Source organism: Ictidomys tridecemlineatus, chromosome 2 (assembly GCF_052094955.1).
Source record: "Ictidomys tridecemlineatus isolate mIctTri1 chromosome 2, mIctTri1.hap1, whole genome shotgun sequence".
NCBI classification, from domain to species: domain Eukaryota; kingdom Metazoa; phylum Chordata; class Mammalia; order Rodentia; family Sciuridae; genus Ictidomys; species Ictidomys tridecemlineatus.
The window spans coordinates 104,370,705-104,386,892 of NC_135478.1; positions in this window are offsets into that span (position 1 = coordinate 104,370,705).

The window sequence follows — 16,188 nt, forward strand, 5'->3', positions numbered from 1 at the left end:
GTTGATACTTTTTCAGGTTGAATAGAAGCCTTCCCTATCTCAAGGGAAATTGCTGACATCATTGCCTCCATCCTCATTGAGGAGATCATTCCCAGGTTCAGACTTCCCACCTCCATCCAGTCAGACAACGGTCCAGCCCTCACTCCTCAGGTTTTTCAACTAGTCTCCAAAGGCCTCAACATCACTTGGAGGCTCCAAATCCCCCACCAACCTCAATCCTCAGTTTTTATCTCAAACCACAGATACTGCTTCTACATCCAAGCGAAATGACACCACCCACTCTCAGTTTATGTGTCAAGGTGATTGCCCTTCCACTGGCTGCAATGGGGCTGTCACCCTTAACATTACTGGATTCAACCAAGCCACCACCAATACTTCCTAGAGTCCCTGCTACAGGACCTGTGGCTGATACCAAGAATCTCCTCTATCCAGGACTGGTTTGATGCCATCGAGGACTTGTGGCTTCAAGGAAGTTTTATGGACTTTACCCCTACAAAAGTAGTTGTTTATAGCCAATGAGTGTTATTTCTGGCTGCCCTGGTGTTCTCAGACCTGTCCCACGAACATTCCTCTACTTCCCCTTCTAGGTCCAACGCCGCCCACCATTAAGCAGGAAGTAGCCGGAGGACTTTACGCTGTCCCCCATGTCACTTAGAAAAACAAAAAGGGAGGAATTTTAGGTGCCGGACAGGCATGCCAAATAAAGTTAGCTGCAGGATGACCTGGCCACTCATACCCTCTGTCCTTTATCATCTGTTTGCGTCAAGTCCAAACACTCAACCCCTGCTCAAGGCCGAACACTTAAACCCCCTTGTGTGCTAACAAGGCAGCTTGCAAACCTAGAGACCCTATTAGATTTAGGCTATAAAAACTCCCTCCTGCCAGGCCCCTCTCTCTTGATTCCCCTCTCTCTTGCTCTCTCTTGCTCTCTTGCTCTCTTGCTCTCAGTCTCCCTCTCTTGCTCTATTGCTCTGTCTCACTCTTGCGCTCTCTCTCTCTCTCTCTCTCGTTCTCTCTCTCATTCTCTCTTTCCTTCTCTTTATCTCTTTTCTCCTTTGTTGCACTGCTACAATAAAGATCTCTTGGTTGCTCTGAGTATTGCGGTCACTTTTCTTTCAGATTTGAGCTGAGGAACATCTCCTTATAGACCTTATCTGCTGCACTCCAGCTGCTGTGCTTAGGACAGACTGGAGAGCAAAGGCCAATCAAAGCAGGCAGGTAGGAAGCCGGTACAATCCTCCAGGTGGGAGGAGGGTGGGCAACCTGGGCCTGGGCTCCACAGTGGAGGCCATGGAAGCCTTGGGCTCTCGGCATTGGAAGGTGAAGCTGATAAAATCTGTGGATGAGCACAGGCCTAGGTGTGAGCGGGATGGCACCATCCTGCTATAGTTTCATTAATTTTTTCCTGAGCAACAATAGAGGGGTCAGCTGCGTAGAGAAGGATAGGAAAAGGTCTTATTGCACTGAACTGTGATTATTTATGAACTCAGTGATCTTACATGAAAACCAGGGTCACAACCAAGAACTCCCTCACTGACCCAGGACATGGAAAAGTACAGAGAAGTAGGGTCTGTCACCCTAGTCACTGGTGTCCTGTGAATCCAGCATGTTCTCTGATGCCCCTAAACTGGCAACACCCATTCCATGTGTGACTCTAGAATCTATATCTGAACTTGAGAGAAAAGCCATTACTCTCAAAAGAAAAAATACAAGCCATTTACCCCTATTGTGACCTCTCCTGGGTCTCCTGCTTTCTCCAGTAAAAAATAACTTCTCATTTTCCTCCAGCTTCTTATCAGTAATGGCTCTTGTCTTATCCCATTACATATGAACACTCAAACCAGTTCAGAACACAATCCAATAAAATAACCTCTGCAGCTTCCTCTTCAGATAGAGACTATGATGAAAACATGACTAGTCTTCTACCATCCAGGTGAAGCCTCCTTATGGTGGCTGCCTGACCAATGCCACCTGAAAACACACCCAAGTATGCTATTAAGACACTGCCAATGTCCAGCACACAAATATGTCACATGCCCAGGGCCCTGCACATCTTAGATGACTAGCGTTGAGCAGCTGGGGTGCAATTTAGTGGCAGGTGGAAGCACAGTGTCCTGTTCTGACAAATCACTGGCAGCTTCCTAGCAGATGAGTGTAAAGTGTTCTGAGAAGGGGGACTTGGTCTCTCATAGTAGTGGTAGTAATGGGCAGGGAGAGGTCACTGTGTGGCCACTGAATGCATTGCCTTCTGAGATGGCCTGAGCAACAATTCATACAATGACATTTGAAAAATGTTGGCTGGGCCCCTTACAAGCCAGACCCTAATGCATCAAAGGAACAAAGAAGGAGCCTCTGATACCAGGATTGTGTGCTCTAGGGGAAGACAGACAATGAACAACCAAGACACACCTGAGTCTGTTTAATTCCCAAATGCCAAGATGAATACAGAGCCAAAGACTCCACAAAGTGTGTAGAAAAGAGGGGGCTTCTGCCAGGCCCCTGGGGACTCAGTGGTAATAATCTAAGATGTATATGAGCTGTGTGTGAGATCCTTGGTGGAAGCCAGAGAATTTAGACTAAGGAGTGGGGGCTCTCCTTTATGACCTAGGGTGTTCACAGGGAAGGTCCATGGTCCTGGTGGGCAGGGGATGTCAATCACATGGACAAGAGAACAAAAGCAGAGAGCAGGAGAAGGTCTCTGTGCTCCCATGGAAAGAAAGATCTTTGGATATTTTGGGAGTAGTCAAGAAGAAACTCTCAATGGTATCTTCTGCCTTTCATACCTAGATTCTACATGAGCTATTTTCACCCCCCTTTAACTTTCTTCCCATCATTTTTTTGAGTACAGGTGTTCATTAAATTCATTTAATTTTTAAAAAATTACTATAAAGATTCACAGAAAATATGCACAAAATGTCTAGGGAACTACCATATATCCTTCATTCTCTTTCCCCTCTTGCCTGACTGAAGTACAATATCAGCAAAAGAAAATTGACTGAAACAATTCAAAGCTTGTTCAAACTTCACAAGTTTTAACTAATATTTGTGTGTGATTTTCATACCCATGTGTACCCTTGCATTTAGTTCTTTGTAGTTTTACCAATGCAAACTGCATTTAACCACCATTGCAACTATGATACCCAGCTGTTCTATCACATAAGTTCATCCTGTGCTTCGTACTTTCATGGTACCCCTGACTCTGGCAGCCACTCATTTCTCTCCATCTCTATATTTGTGCTGTCTCAAGCTTATTCTATAAATGGAATCATATAGTGTTTAACACCTGGAGATTGGATTTTTTCATCTGCCTAATTCCCTTGAGATTTATTCAGCAGCTTAAGGACAATTGAGTTGTTTCTGGTTTGAGGCTATTAAGAATAATGTGTGCAGGTTTGTGTGTGAATATGGGCTTTAATTTCCCTGGAAACTGCCCAGGAATTCAGTTGCTGGGTTGGATGATGATTGCATGTTTTGTTTTATAAAATTTCTCCACATCCTTTTGAGAGTGATGGTCCCACTTTGCATTCCAAAATCCAGTGGATGTGTGATCCAGATCCCCTTCATCCTTTCTGGCATTGGATGTTAAAATATTTTTAAAATTTTAATCATTCTAATAAATGTTAAGTTGTATCTCACAGTGCATTTCATTTCCATTTCTATAATGGAAAATGATGCTGAGCATTTTTTCATATGTCTACATGCCATCTATATGCCCTGTTCAGTAAAAATACCCCTACTTTTTAAAACAGTACCACTAGGTCTTGGGTTCAGAGCCTTGGTTAGATCCCCTGGCAATCAGATAGCACTGTTTTTACTTCATTACATCATTTTATATTTACTTCTGTTTGTAGCAAATGATTCTGGGATACTTGAGTGAAATAACAGTAAGCTTCCTTTTAAAAGTAAATGTATACAGGGCAAATAAAACATGAGATAGTACTCAGGGAAACATGAAGTAATCAATAACAATGGAGGTGAATTACTATCAGGGTGAAATCATAAAATTGTGCCCGGATTGCCTGCTTAGGAGACTCTGCTGTAGGTCTCAGGGAGTCAAAGCCAGGGCAGAGCCTTCTGGTACCCTGCTGGGCCCCCAGGGGATTCTCACCACTTTGCCTGTCCTCAAAAGCCTCATAGGCAGTGTCAGCTTCTGCTCAGCTTGGGCAGGAGACCAGGGCCCGAATGATGGCAGGACATGGGGGTGTCTCTTTACCTGCTTCTTCTTCTCTGTTCATGCAGATGCTGAGCCACAGGGCACATCCTTAATCTCTCCTGCGTGGTTACTTGCTTTGACACAGTAGGATTCTGCTCAGGCCCCTCCATGCCAAGGGCAATCCCACCTGGCCTCCAGCCTCGATGATGGTCTTCTTCTTGTTTTTTAAACAGGGGCAATCCAGACCACCCTCTGAGGGTCATTGCTTTGTCCCTCAGGGTCTATACTAGGCAGCTCTGCTCATATGTGCCAACAGTTGGGCCTCAGGGGTGTTTGTGCTGTGGGCCCTGTAGGAACAGGGTTCCAAACTATCCTTTCTCTGCTCGTCACCATGATGGCTGTCTTCCTACTCTCTTCCTCCCATTCGCTCTCCTCCTCTGTTACCATCAACCTGCCTCTTGCTCACCTCCTCCAGCCATCTCCTCTTTTTCCTTCTTCCCTTTCCCTTCTCTATATCTCCTCTTCCCTTCTCCCTCCATTCCCTCATTCCTTGTCAGTTCAACATGGCCCCTGGGGACTGAAGTAACGTACCCAAGGGTGCACATGAGGAACCAAAGACCAGTGAGGTTCATGCTGACGTGGGCCCACCCAGTAAGCTAGCAGAGTGTGGCTCACTCAGCTGTTTCCTGGCAGTGACACCAAGGACCTGCATCTGAGGGTGTAGGTACTGGACTCCTCTCTGGCTGATATGTGAAAAAATGGGCCAGAGCATTGTCTTAACCACTTCAGGACAATAGGAAACAGAAAGAGACTCTGAGTAAGGAACCCTCCCTGGGGACTCAAGAGGAATAGTTTTGTGTCATTATAATGGAAGAGCCTTTCATAGGCATCTGGGCAGGGGACTGGTCAGGCCCCTCACCAAGAGCTGAGGGCAGCACTAGAGCTCTGACTGCTGTCTCTCTGCAGATGTGCTGCACGAGGGCTGTGCCTACAGAAAAGCCCCCTTCCCACTCCTTGAGCCAGAAAAGGAGCAGCAACCGCTGCTAAGTGCAGGAGCCTGCCTGCAAGGAGAGAGCCAAGACAGAGACTTGCCCTTCATTACCTCCTCCTCATCAAGTGTGCCCTGGCTGCTCCCCTATGGACCAGTCAGCATGTCTGGGGTGCCTGAGTCATGTTCCCCAAACAGCTGCTAGGGTCCTGCTAATCTGGCCATGGAGACGGGTATGGGAAGAGGAGCCTCCCAGCAGGTGATCAGGACAGGCTATTCGATGGCCTCACGTCCATGACCCTCACTTGAGTGCTCACTATGTGCCCCATACTGCAGCTGGTCTCTGCTCTCTGGACTTTGAGGTGGTTGGGGTCTTTCTTGATTTATTTCCCCTTTGTCTTTGTAGTCGCTTCTCCAGCTTTCCACAGAGGTCAGGGCTGCCCTGTTTCACATTTTATCAGTGCAAGTGGTGAATATTGCCTAATAAAGAAAACTTGTCAAATACAAGCAGCACCCCCTGGACAGTTGTTTCCCATGTAATGACCCTCCTGGGGCCGTTCAGCTACCTCCCTGGGACTCTAAGCTACTGGTGGACGCGTTTGTCTGCAGGGACGGTGGGAAGGGAAGCTGCTCCGCAGTGTCTGTCTTCTCTGCATTTCCTGTTACCCCCTTGACATAAGAACTGTGCTTTGAGCAGTGCTGATTTTTTATCAAATTTTTACCCAAGTGCTATCATATTTGAAGTATCTTTCTTCGTTTTCTTCAGGGAACAACAGGTAGCTGAGCTTTGAGAGTACACGCTGCTGAGATGGCATGTTATCAGAGGCCAAAGAAGAGAGTCTAAATAGCAGGCTCCGCGGACTGCAGAGACAGCTCACACCCTCCACAGACATGGAAAATCAATGTTGTTGAAGTTGAAGCAACAAACATTCCAGTTTTTCTCTGGCAGAAGTTTATCCCTGCTCTATGGTTTTAGAAGTGGGAACTGAGGGTCCTAGGGACAAAGAAAGGGAAATAAACAGACATTATCCTGAGAGTCACATTCAGAGTTTGGTCCCGGAACTCAGGTGGCAAAAGAGGAGCAAATCCAAAATGGAACCATCCATAAGCCTTGGGGAAGATGCTCTTGGGCTCTGGGAAATTCCTCTTACAGAACTTCACGGGAATACATGTAATCTGTAGGTGTGCATTTTTTTAAATCAAGATTTTTGGAATTATTGACCCTCAAAGATTGTTTTTAGTTAGATAAAATGCAATTTCAGTTTCATTAATCTGCTGCCAAGAGTGGGGGGAGCAAAGGCTGTTGGCCAAGATGGTGGACTTCAAACTAATCTTAGTCATACCAAGTAGCCACTGATAGATACTTCAGTGGTATCAGCTGCCAATATGATATGCCTGCATTATGAGTTGCATGGCAAGCAGTTGGCCACAGGACTGCAGAGGCTGGATAGCCACATCCAAAACTCACTGGACAGCCTTCAGAGTGGAGGCTATAAGCTCAGGCAGGAGGTGTTGCTGTAAAACATGGGGCATTTCTTCTTTTTCAGGTAAATTTCAGCTTGGATCTTAAACTCTACCTTTGATTGGATTAAGCTCGCTTGGTTGTTGGCGGTTTTTTTAACTTCAGTTTAGCTGGGTTCAGAGTCTATCTGTCACACCTGTGGAATCCCTTCCCAGAAGCTCCTAGCTTAGTGTTTGGTTCAATAACTGGAGACTGCATTTTGGCCAGGATAATGCAGGACACCATTTTGAGCTTCCATCCTTTGTTATTAAATGAACACTGAAGCAGTAATCTCTTAAGAGGGTGTTGTAAGGATTACGAGATCATGATAAGAGTATTGATCATCTGCCAAGATGCTCACCAAAAGACAGACACTGAATGCATTACAGTGGGCTGCCAGTAGGCTGTGGACAGTAACCCAAGGTGAGCATCCGAGGGCCAGGCACAAATTACCTAGCACAGGGCACAACACACAATGAAGGGTTTATAAAACGTTCATTAGGTGTTATTTAAGGTTTTTATAATACCATGATATATAAGTGGTTTATGCCTTCAATTGGTTAAATGCTTGTTTTAATCCTTCCTTTTGATCTGATGTCCAGGAGCAGAGATCAGGTTTAGTTTACTCCTGGTATCTGTGCTGCCAGGCATTGGCAAGGGCACACTTTCCCAATGACTAAAGTGTGGAGCAGGAGGGAAGGGGTGCTGCTGTGCTTTGCTGAATCTCCATGTTGCTGACGCATGCCAAGGGACGCCATGATGCATTCCTGCCCGGGACCAAGGAGTTGGGCAGCTCAGGTACAAAAGGGCAAGACAGGCAGACCCTCTCTTCTGGGACCCCAGCTTTGACCCTCTGCAGGATTTGGCTTGAAAAACTATGAATACTCAGTCAGCTTGGCAGTGTGATTTTTCTCTTTTAGTTTGGGAGAGTCCATTCAACTAGGTGATGAAGATTTTAATTTTAGAAATTAGATTGACATGAGTTCAAATATCCACATCCTTGGTCAACCCCCCTGGATCATTTCAATTTCTTTCCTTATTTTTGCTTTCAAGTACATACATACATACACACACACACACACACACACACACACACACACACACATATACACACATAAATGTAGAAACATAAATATACATACACCTATGTATTACATATTTATAGCTAATATAAATGTAATACATCTAAAACATGTTTTATATATATACATATATGTATATATATTTCATATATAATATATATTGTGTGTATGTTTGTGTGTGGTACCAGGAATTGAACCCAGGAGTTTAACTGCGGAGCCACATCCCTAGTCCTTTTTTTAATAATTTCTCTAGATACATATTTTTGCTGTGTTGCTGAGGCTGGCTTTAAACTCATTATCCTCCTGCCTCAGACTCCTGAGCTTCTGGGATTACAGGTGTGCACTACCACACCCCCCAACTTATTTGTTATTTATTCAACAAAAATATATAAAGACTGTCTCAAAAATAAGTACAAAGCTAAGGCTCAGTGTTCTATTTATCTGTTGATAAGCAGAGAATATTGAAGAGTTAGAAGAGTTTTCTCCTTATATCAAAAGCAGGTAGTGACTAGAATTTCTTAGAGGCTCTAGAAAAGAGAGACAAGGTACAGATACTACAGGGGAATTCAGAAGATAGATACAGCTACAAAGAAATATATAAGAAAAAAATGCTTGGGCCAGTTTCAATTTGACATTTTGCAAGCTGAACTTCTTCCCCCTTGAGAGTTCACTTGGAAAAAGTTGATGCAGGGTCTTGGGAAGCCTTTGAGGAGAGAAAGTGATATTTCTCCATTTCTGTAATTTTTATTTTTCAGTCTGTCACAGCACTTTGGCACATATCATATCATGGTTATTACAAAGAAACAACAACAAAATAATCAACTAATTGGGGCTGATGTAGCTCATGGTAGAGCTTATCAGATGTGAGGGCCCTGGGTTTCATTCCTGCACCACCAAAAAAAAAAAAAAAAAAGAGAGAGAGAATATAAAATATCAACTAATTTAAGCCAAACATATGGCTTCTGAAGGCCACTACCCTATAAAGTCACCAGTGATTTTCATTAAAACAAGAGATTTATGAAAGACCCTTTTCAAAAGCTTTATTAATCCTTAGAGATGCTGACCTGGAATGATCTGTTTACTGGAAGATTCTTTTTCCTAAAGACACACTATGAACAACCTTGACATCTATGAACTTGAAGGACAGGCTTGGACCAAAGAGATCTGATGTTCTAAGGCATTCAAGGGTTAGAAAGACCAGGTCTGCTCAGGGGCTGAGGACACTGCAGGCTCATGTCCCTGCCTCTCCTCTGACCAGGTCCCAATGTGTGGCTGCCCTATGCACTCCTCACTCTTTCCATGAGGGCAGGTCCCTCCCCAGCAAGGCCCTCCCAGCCCCGCAGACTCCCTTCCCTGCTGCATTATTCATGCTCATCACCCATTTGTGGGAGTTACTAAAACACTGGTGTCCAGTCCCACAGCTGAATGGCTTTGGGTGACAATGGTCTTATATGTGATGACCTCACTTAAAACTGCTTAAAGATGGTGCCAAAGTCGAGGTTCACAGGTTGACCTGACCCTCAATGAAAAGACTAGACACGGACTCTGTTTCCAGAGCTGAGGATGTTGGCCTCTATTTCAAATCCTGAGGCTGCACAAGTTGAGTGGATCTTTTCAATAGCTGCGGTGTAGTTGTCATGGTTTTAAAGTCACCTACGATGACTATACACCAACTCTGCACGCAGGCCACATTTGTGGCAGTGCCAGCTCCTTCCAGTCAAGGTGGGTCTCCAGAGGCATGGGAGCCTCCTCAGTTCCTTTGACACACCCCCAGTTGGTGGGTCACGGAGCTCAGTCCATTGGAATACACTTTTTCAAACACCTACCTTTTCAAGCACACCACCTCCAAAGTGAGCTTTCTTTATTCTTAGTTTCTTTGAACATCTTCATGGGAAGAAAGAAAAATGCAATTTGCAGGGTGTGATGATCCTTGGAAAGTCTCCTTCTGACTATAGGATGAGTTCCAGCTTTGATGGGATTAGTAGCTGTGTTGTTTGCTGGTGAAACAGTTTCCAGAACATCTGAAGTCAATCAAGCATTGTCAGCATAGGGCTGAATTTTCTCACTCTTGGAGATAAATAAATAAAACACCATTGCTGCTGGGGCAGAAAGTGAAGGCCAACGTGCCTCTGCAGTAATTAAGTTCTCAGACTTCAGTACAACCAGACCAGGAGCTAATTAGGTACAGCAAGGGCTCAAAGGAGCATTAGCATTCCAAAGCTGTCCCAGCACCAGAGCCAGGAAGCTTCTTGTTTCCAGCCTGGTCTGTGGAGGGTGAGGTAAGGCAGGGTGTCTTTTAATGAACATTCTGTGAAAAGAAGGATAAAGTCACCTGCAGCCAGCTGGTCAGGAAACTAACCTGAAGTCACATCTGGGTGAAATCTTCTGCTTGGATACAGCAGCTGTGCCTGGGCAGCCAGGGAAGAGCCCTCCTGTGGAGCTGCCTTACTGGTTGATGTGTGGCAGTGATGCCTGGCCAGGTGTCTGGCTCACACCCTAGCTCCCCAGAGGAAATGTCCAGCCCAGGATCTGAAGGGTCACAATGGATTTAGGCAAAGCTGGACCAGAAGGGCCTCCAGGACTTAGTTGCTCTAATCTCTTGCTTTCTGCAGCATCTCCTTCTTTCTCCAGATGGATTTTTTTTCCCTGTGTCCCCCACATGCATCTCCATGACTTTTATCATTGCAACTTTAAGGCCCTGTGTCCACCTCCAGGGTTGTTCAGGATTAACTTATCCTGAACAGGAAACATGCCACAACAGGGGACTTCAGGTCTTCTGAGAAAAGCCAAAGAGCTCTCTCCAGGGCCCAGGGAGGCTACCTGGAGAAGAGCCAGGCTACCCTTTGCACTGGGAGTCAGCAGGCAGAGCCTATCAGCACATGTCTTCCCAATGTCCCCTCTTGTGTGCACAACTCCAGGCATTGAAAGTGGACATGAAAACCTTGCAAGAGTTTTGTAGCCTGGTTGGGGAGAAAATTTCAAGACATCAAACATTTAATGTGCATCTGACTCCTGTGGGAGTCAGACCCAGACCTGCAGGAACTAAATACAAGTGACAGACAAGGATGAGCCGCACACAGCAGTTGATGTTCAGCTGAAACATGGCACCATGCATATAAAAATACAGCTTCTGTGCTCTAGGAAGGGACAGCCAGGCCACCTCTGGATACACACAAGGTCCAACACGTCTGTGGTTTGCAAGCAGTATGTCAGTCCGTGGTCAGAGTAGGCTCCAAAGTTCATGGGATAAAATGAAAATGCAGTTCCCTTTCTTCAACGAGCCTGGAAAACACTTGTCAAAGGTTCTAAGTTATACAGTGTTTTTCTTGCTTCCACAGGTTCTCCTCTCTTGACTTGGCATGATGTTTTAAATTTGCTATTTAATGTTATTAAAGAATATTGAAATTTGAATTATTCATATAAATTTTACTATTTATGTTCACTTTGCACAGAGACAGTCTCAAAGACAGACAACAATGTGACGTACACACAGAACCTCTGAAATTAAGCAATTGGGATTTCATTTGCACATCTACATTTGCATTTTCTTGTTACTAGAATAATGGAGGCGTTACATAAAACGACTCCAATCAGTCCTGTTTCATTGCTTTGTGAACACATTCTCTATCTTTGTCTTGCTAGGGAAATAAGAGGATCCCCTGTTTGCCCTGCCTTTCCCTTCCCTTCCCCTCCTGCTGACACCCTGCCTTGGGAACAGGTTGGGCTGCTGGAGCCACTAAGTGAGCTTGAGGCGGGGTAGGAGGGGCAGCCAGGCCACGATGCCAGTGGGTCAAGGGCCCAGGCTGCGCTGTCCTCTGGTCCTTCTGCAGTGGTCCCAATAGGCTCATTCTCTCATTTAGGTGACTTTCGGTGTTGTTATAGCAAAGGCATCCTGGCACTCATGATGTACCTGGTTTTGTGGTTGATAAGAATGTGTGGAGTGGAGGGCGAGGGAAGGACACACAGGGCACTTTTAATGGGCAGTAGGCCATGGGTTAAGGCCTTGGGAGCACATCTGCCCTTTGTCCCTACAGTGGGCCCTTTCTCAACATGGCTTAGAATAATGTTTCAGAGGGAGCAGCTGGTGGTGCTGTGGGCTTGGAAGGAAGTGTGCAGAACATCCAGAAATGTTTGAAGCACCTCCTGCACAGATGTGGCATTTAAACAGAATTCTCAAGCAAGCTATTGCTTAATTTTTACTTCATTCAGTTATGTAGCCACCTATATTTCCTTTTTTCTTTCTTTTTTTTTTTTTTTTTGGTACCAGGGATTGAACTCAGGGGTACTTAACCATGGAGCCACATCTCCAGCCCCTTTTTTTTGTATTTTATTTAGAGACAGGATCTAGCTAAGTTACTTAAGTCCTTGATAAGTTGCTAAAGCTGGCCTGGAACTTGAGATGCTCCTGACTCAGCCTCATGAGCTGCTGGAATTTCAGTCGTGCACCACTGCGCCTGGGCTATTTTCCTTGTAACTGGAGATGTGGCCTGTGTGCTCGCTGGCTGGCTCCCAGACAACGCTTCCTTCCTCACATTTTGTTCCTGCTGAGTAGATTAACTTCAGTATTAAGTGTTTAGTTCTGGTTTTCCTTCCATTTTGGCTACCTCCAGTAAGAAGTAGCATTCCTCAGTGAAATCCCTGGACACAGCATCTTGAAGCTGCACAACCCTGGCTTCCTGTCACTCAGTGGTGTCACCACGGGCTTGCCTCCTCCCCTTGGGCTTGCCTCACTTGGGGGCTTCCAGCAATCATGAGCTTGTCTCTGACCTCCCACCCTTTCCAACACTGTCCTTGGAGAAAAGTTTATTTTGTGCTCATGAAAAGACAAACTAGAGTCCTGTTTCAGGGTCGGCACAGAGTATAAACACTGGCCATGTTTGGAGTTAGACAGCTTCCTGTCCCCTTCTTCTGAGCTCCTGCAGAACCTACGATGAAAGCAACAGGTATTTCTTCAGTTTCACCGGCCAGAAATGCAACTCAAGAGGAATGAAGGGAAGTGATGGGGCATCAGCTCATGTCACCAAATGGTCCAGACTGAGGCCCAGCTGGTTCTCAGGTTCAAGAACAGGTACTCTGACTGTCCCCAACATGGGCTCTGCATCCCCTTGGTTAGGATGGCCATCACCTTTGCTGGGGCCCAGGCCCCAGGCTGAGCACCCCAGGTTGAAAGGGACTTCTGACTCCTGGGAGTTTCAGCACCAGGCCTAGGTCTGGTCTGATAGGAGGATTCAGGGCCTATGCTTAACTCTAAAGCAAGCGCTTTGCACAGGGGCATGGGTGGTGCTTGGATGATCTGACCCCCGCCTCCTGGACCCAGAAGACCCAAACAGTGCAGGCTGAGTTGGGAAGCTGAGCTTCCCAGAAAAAAAAATTAGAGTGATTTTACTCAAAGAAGCAGAGATTAGTGGACAGTCAAACAATTTCTATTCCATCACCCCTGTGCTCTTAAACCTGCTGAACTGGATGGCAGGAAGAGCAGGTGAGCGGATCACAGCTGCTATCTCTGCATGATTACAGTCACCAGTCACTGCTCCAAGGAGCTCCCTTTCCAAAGGCCATTTAAAGTTCTATAATTCTGGAGGGTGGGATGGATGATGTCATTATGCCCATTTTATAGATGAGGAAATTGAGTGACAGAAGGTTAAGTTGACTGGGCTAGGATTTCCCAGGTGATGGACAGAGCTGGAATCAGGACCCAGACCTGAGGTTCTGCTGTCCCTGCACATAACTGCTGCTTTGATCTGCCTCTGATACAGAGACCCAAGGTTCTCCTCCTGGCTCCCGACTGTGACCTTCAGCAGTCAATTCAACTCTGAGCACCTTGGCTTCTTTCTGTTACAAGAAAAGCTAAGCTTAGGCCACCTACCAAGCCCTGCTGCTATATAAATATGAAATAATTTCATTATTCATCAGCAAGCCAGTCAAATTATGTTTGTGTTTTCGGTCTCTTTAAGCAAAATGAAACACCATGGTGGGTAATGCATTTCGTACATGTGGCAATTTATAGATGCAAATAATGAAACAGAAACACATAATTATTATCCTTGTTTCTCCTAGGAACACTTTTCTGGGCTCCCCAGTGTCTCTGCACTAAGTGAGGGCATTTTCCTGGTGCTCTGAGAGTGGAATGGTGAGCCAGCACAGCTTAGCTCTGTTCAGTTCTTTGCTGGATTTTGTAGGCCACTATTATAGTTTAAGGTTGTCAAATTTCCCCTTTGTGACCATTGTTGGTTGCAAAGGGTTGTTTGGATGCTCACAGGTGAGCCTGCCTACCTCTTCTCTGTTGGTACCTCCCTGCCCCCTCTGAGCTCAGCTGACCTCTGTGGAGCTTGGTGCCCCTCTGCCTCCATCTGGAAGGGCCTATTCTTTCCCTGGAAGATTTTTAAGGTTCAATGCCCAGCTTTAGAGGACAGAGCCGGGTGCATTTAAAGATGTGTGTGGAAACCAGAGTTCTATGATTGAAGAACTCCTCTTCCAGTTGATGATGAGCTCAGTGGTGACCTTATCCCTTGCTAAATATGGCTGAGGGATGTACAGAGAGCCCTAGAGGGGTGTCAGCCCATGAGCCACCTGTACACATTTATATTTGCACTCTGCTCAGTTCTGAGAAGGCTGAAACCTGCTTCATCCTCCTGCTCCCCAGGAGTCCCCAGAGGCATTTTATTTGCTCCCTATTGGTTGGTTACATGGTAATAGAGGTTGTATTGTTTGAATCCCAGCCCTGCCCCTGTCCACAACACGGCTTCCCGCTGCTTCTTCTCTAATTCTGCACCCATGTTTTCTTCTCACCATCGGATTACAACACTTTTTCCCCCATTTCTGTTCATGTTGCTGATGGTGCATTTCCAACCACCTGTACAATGGAGGCTGTGTGTGGGTAAATAAGGACAAAGATGCCCTGTAAGACTCAGCCCAGCGCCACTCACTCCCAGTCACTGGGGAAAGTTGCTTAACACTTCTAAGACTTGCTTCTTAATCTTTTCAAAGTACTTCCTTTGGAGGGTGTTTGAGTACCACAGTGAGAAGTACAGAGTTTCCTAAGCTCCTTCTCAGGGCCTCCCTTTGCAGCAGCCAGGAGGGATTGCTAAGTGCAAGCCATGGCACAGCGACCATTAGAGATGAGCAAGCTCCCCCCACTCCCATTTCCTGCACCAGGCCAAGGCTCCGGCCAGTGCCCCATGAGCATATTCTGATATTAAGCAAGAAAATGGGCCTAATTTGCACACCTCCAGAGTCTGTATTTTCCTATTCGTGAGCTAAATCAACCATTTCTTATTTGATACATTAAGGAATCCTTTAATGGACCTCAAGGGATTTTTCAATCAGGTGTGGTATTTGTGGGCAGGGCCACAAATCATGGGGTATGTCCCTTTCAAGATGGGTGCTGAAGCACTGGGTGGAATGTTCGTGGCCTACTAATGTCTAGAGTGAGCTGGGATTGCTGGCTTGGAGAGGAACACTTCTGCCTGGAACCAGAGTGCAGTCACCAAGAACAGCACGGCCTTTCCCATCATGCTAAAGAGGAGGGCACAGAGAAACAGAACATCCCCAGGGACAGAAACAAAGACAGGACAGAAACATTTACAGAGACGGATCCCTGCCCAGGCGGTGCGCCTCAAGTGAGCTTGAGGAGGAGGCTCCTTCTGTCTGCTTGGCTCTGGATTCCTTAACCAGGGGCCTGCACCAATCAGTTGGACTTTAGGGACCCATGTCTGGTGAAGAGCTCAGAGAAAGCAGCACAGAAAAGCAGGCCACTGTGTGCCAAGCCGAGGTCGTTCCTTGACGTTCAGTGAAGAGCCAACCCACACACACAAGCCCATGGAGGTCTCTTCGCCTCACTGTTACTGGGTTTAATGTCAAAGCTAGGCCTATGACATTGACCACATGGAGCAGAACCAAGAAAGGAAGCATTGTCCACGTCCACTCCAGTGAAGACAGTGTGCAAGTGACAGTCAGGACTCCTGACATCAACCTTCCCCTTTGCAGGATGAGTTTTGGGGAGGTGCACAGTTCACCTGGTGAGGGCCTCTCCGGGTGGGTGCAGCCTTCCATGCCAGGCATGGCCCTAAGGAATCTGATATAAATGTGCCAGTTAGGATCCTTGTTGTAAGTAAGGAGTGAGGGGCTCAGGGCTCCTCAGCCTGCCATTTGAGAACGATGATTCTTGGTGTGTGCAGAGGCCCACCCTGTGCTTGGTGGCCAGCTGCCAGCATGCCAGCCTCTGCCTGCTGATACCAGTGGCAACACTCCCCTGAGCTGAGACCACCAAAACTGCCTCCAGATGTTGCTGAATGTCTCCCAGAAGGAAAACTGTCCTCAGATGAGAATAATGTAGAGAAGAGGTGGGGAGGGAACTGGTGAGCAAGGTCACAGGTTGGGCTTTGGGGGTGACAGGACCAGACATGAGACAGACTGTGCCCTTCACTTCTGTTCCTCTCCAGGAAGCCTCCCCAAGCTGCCACGA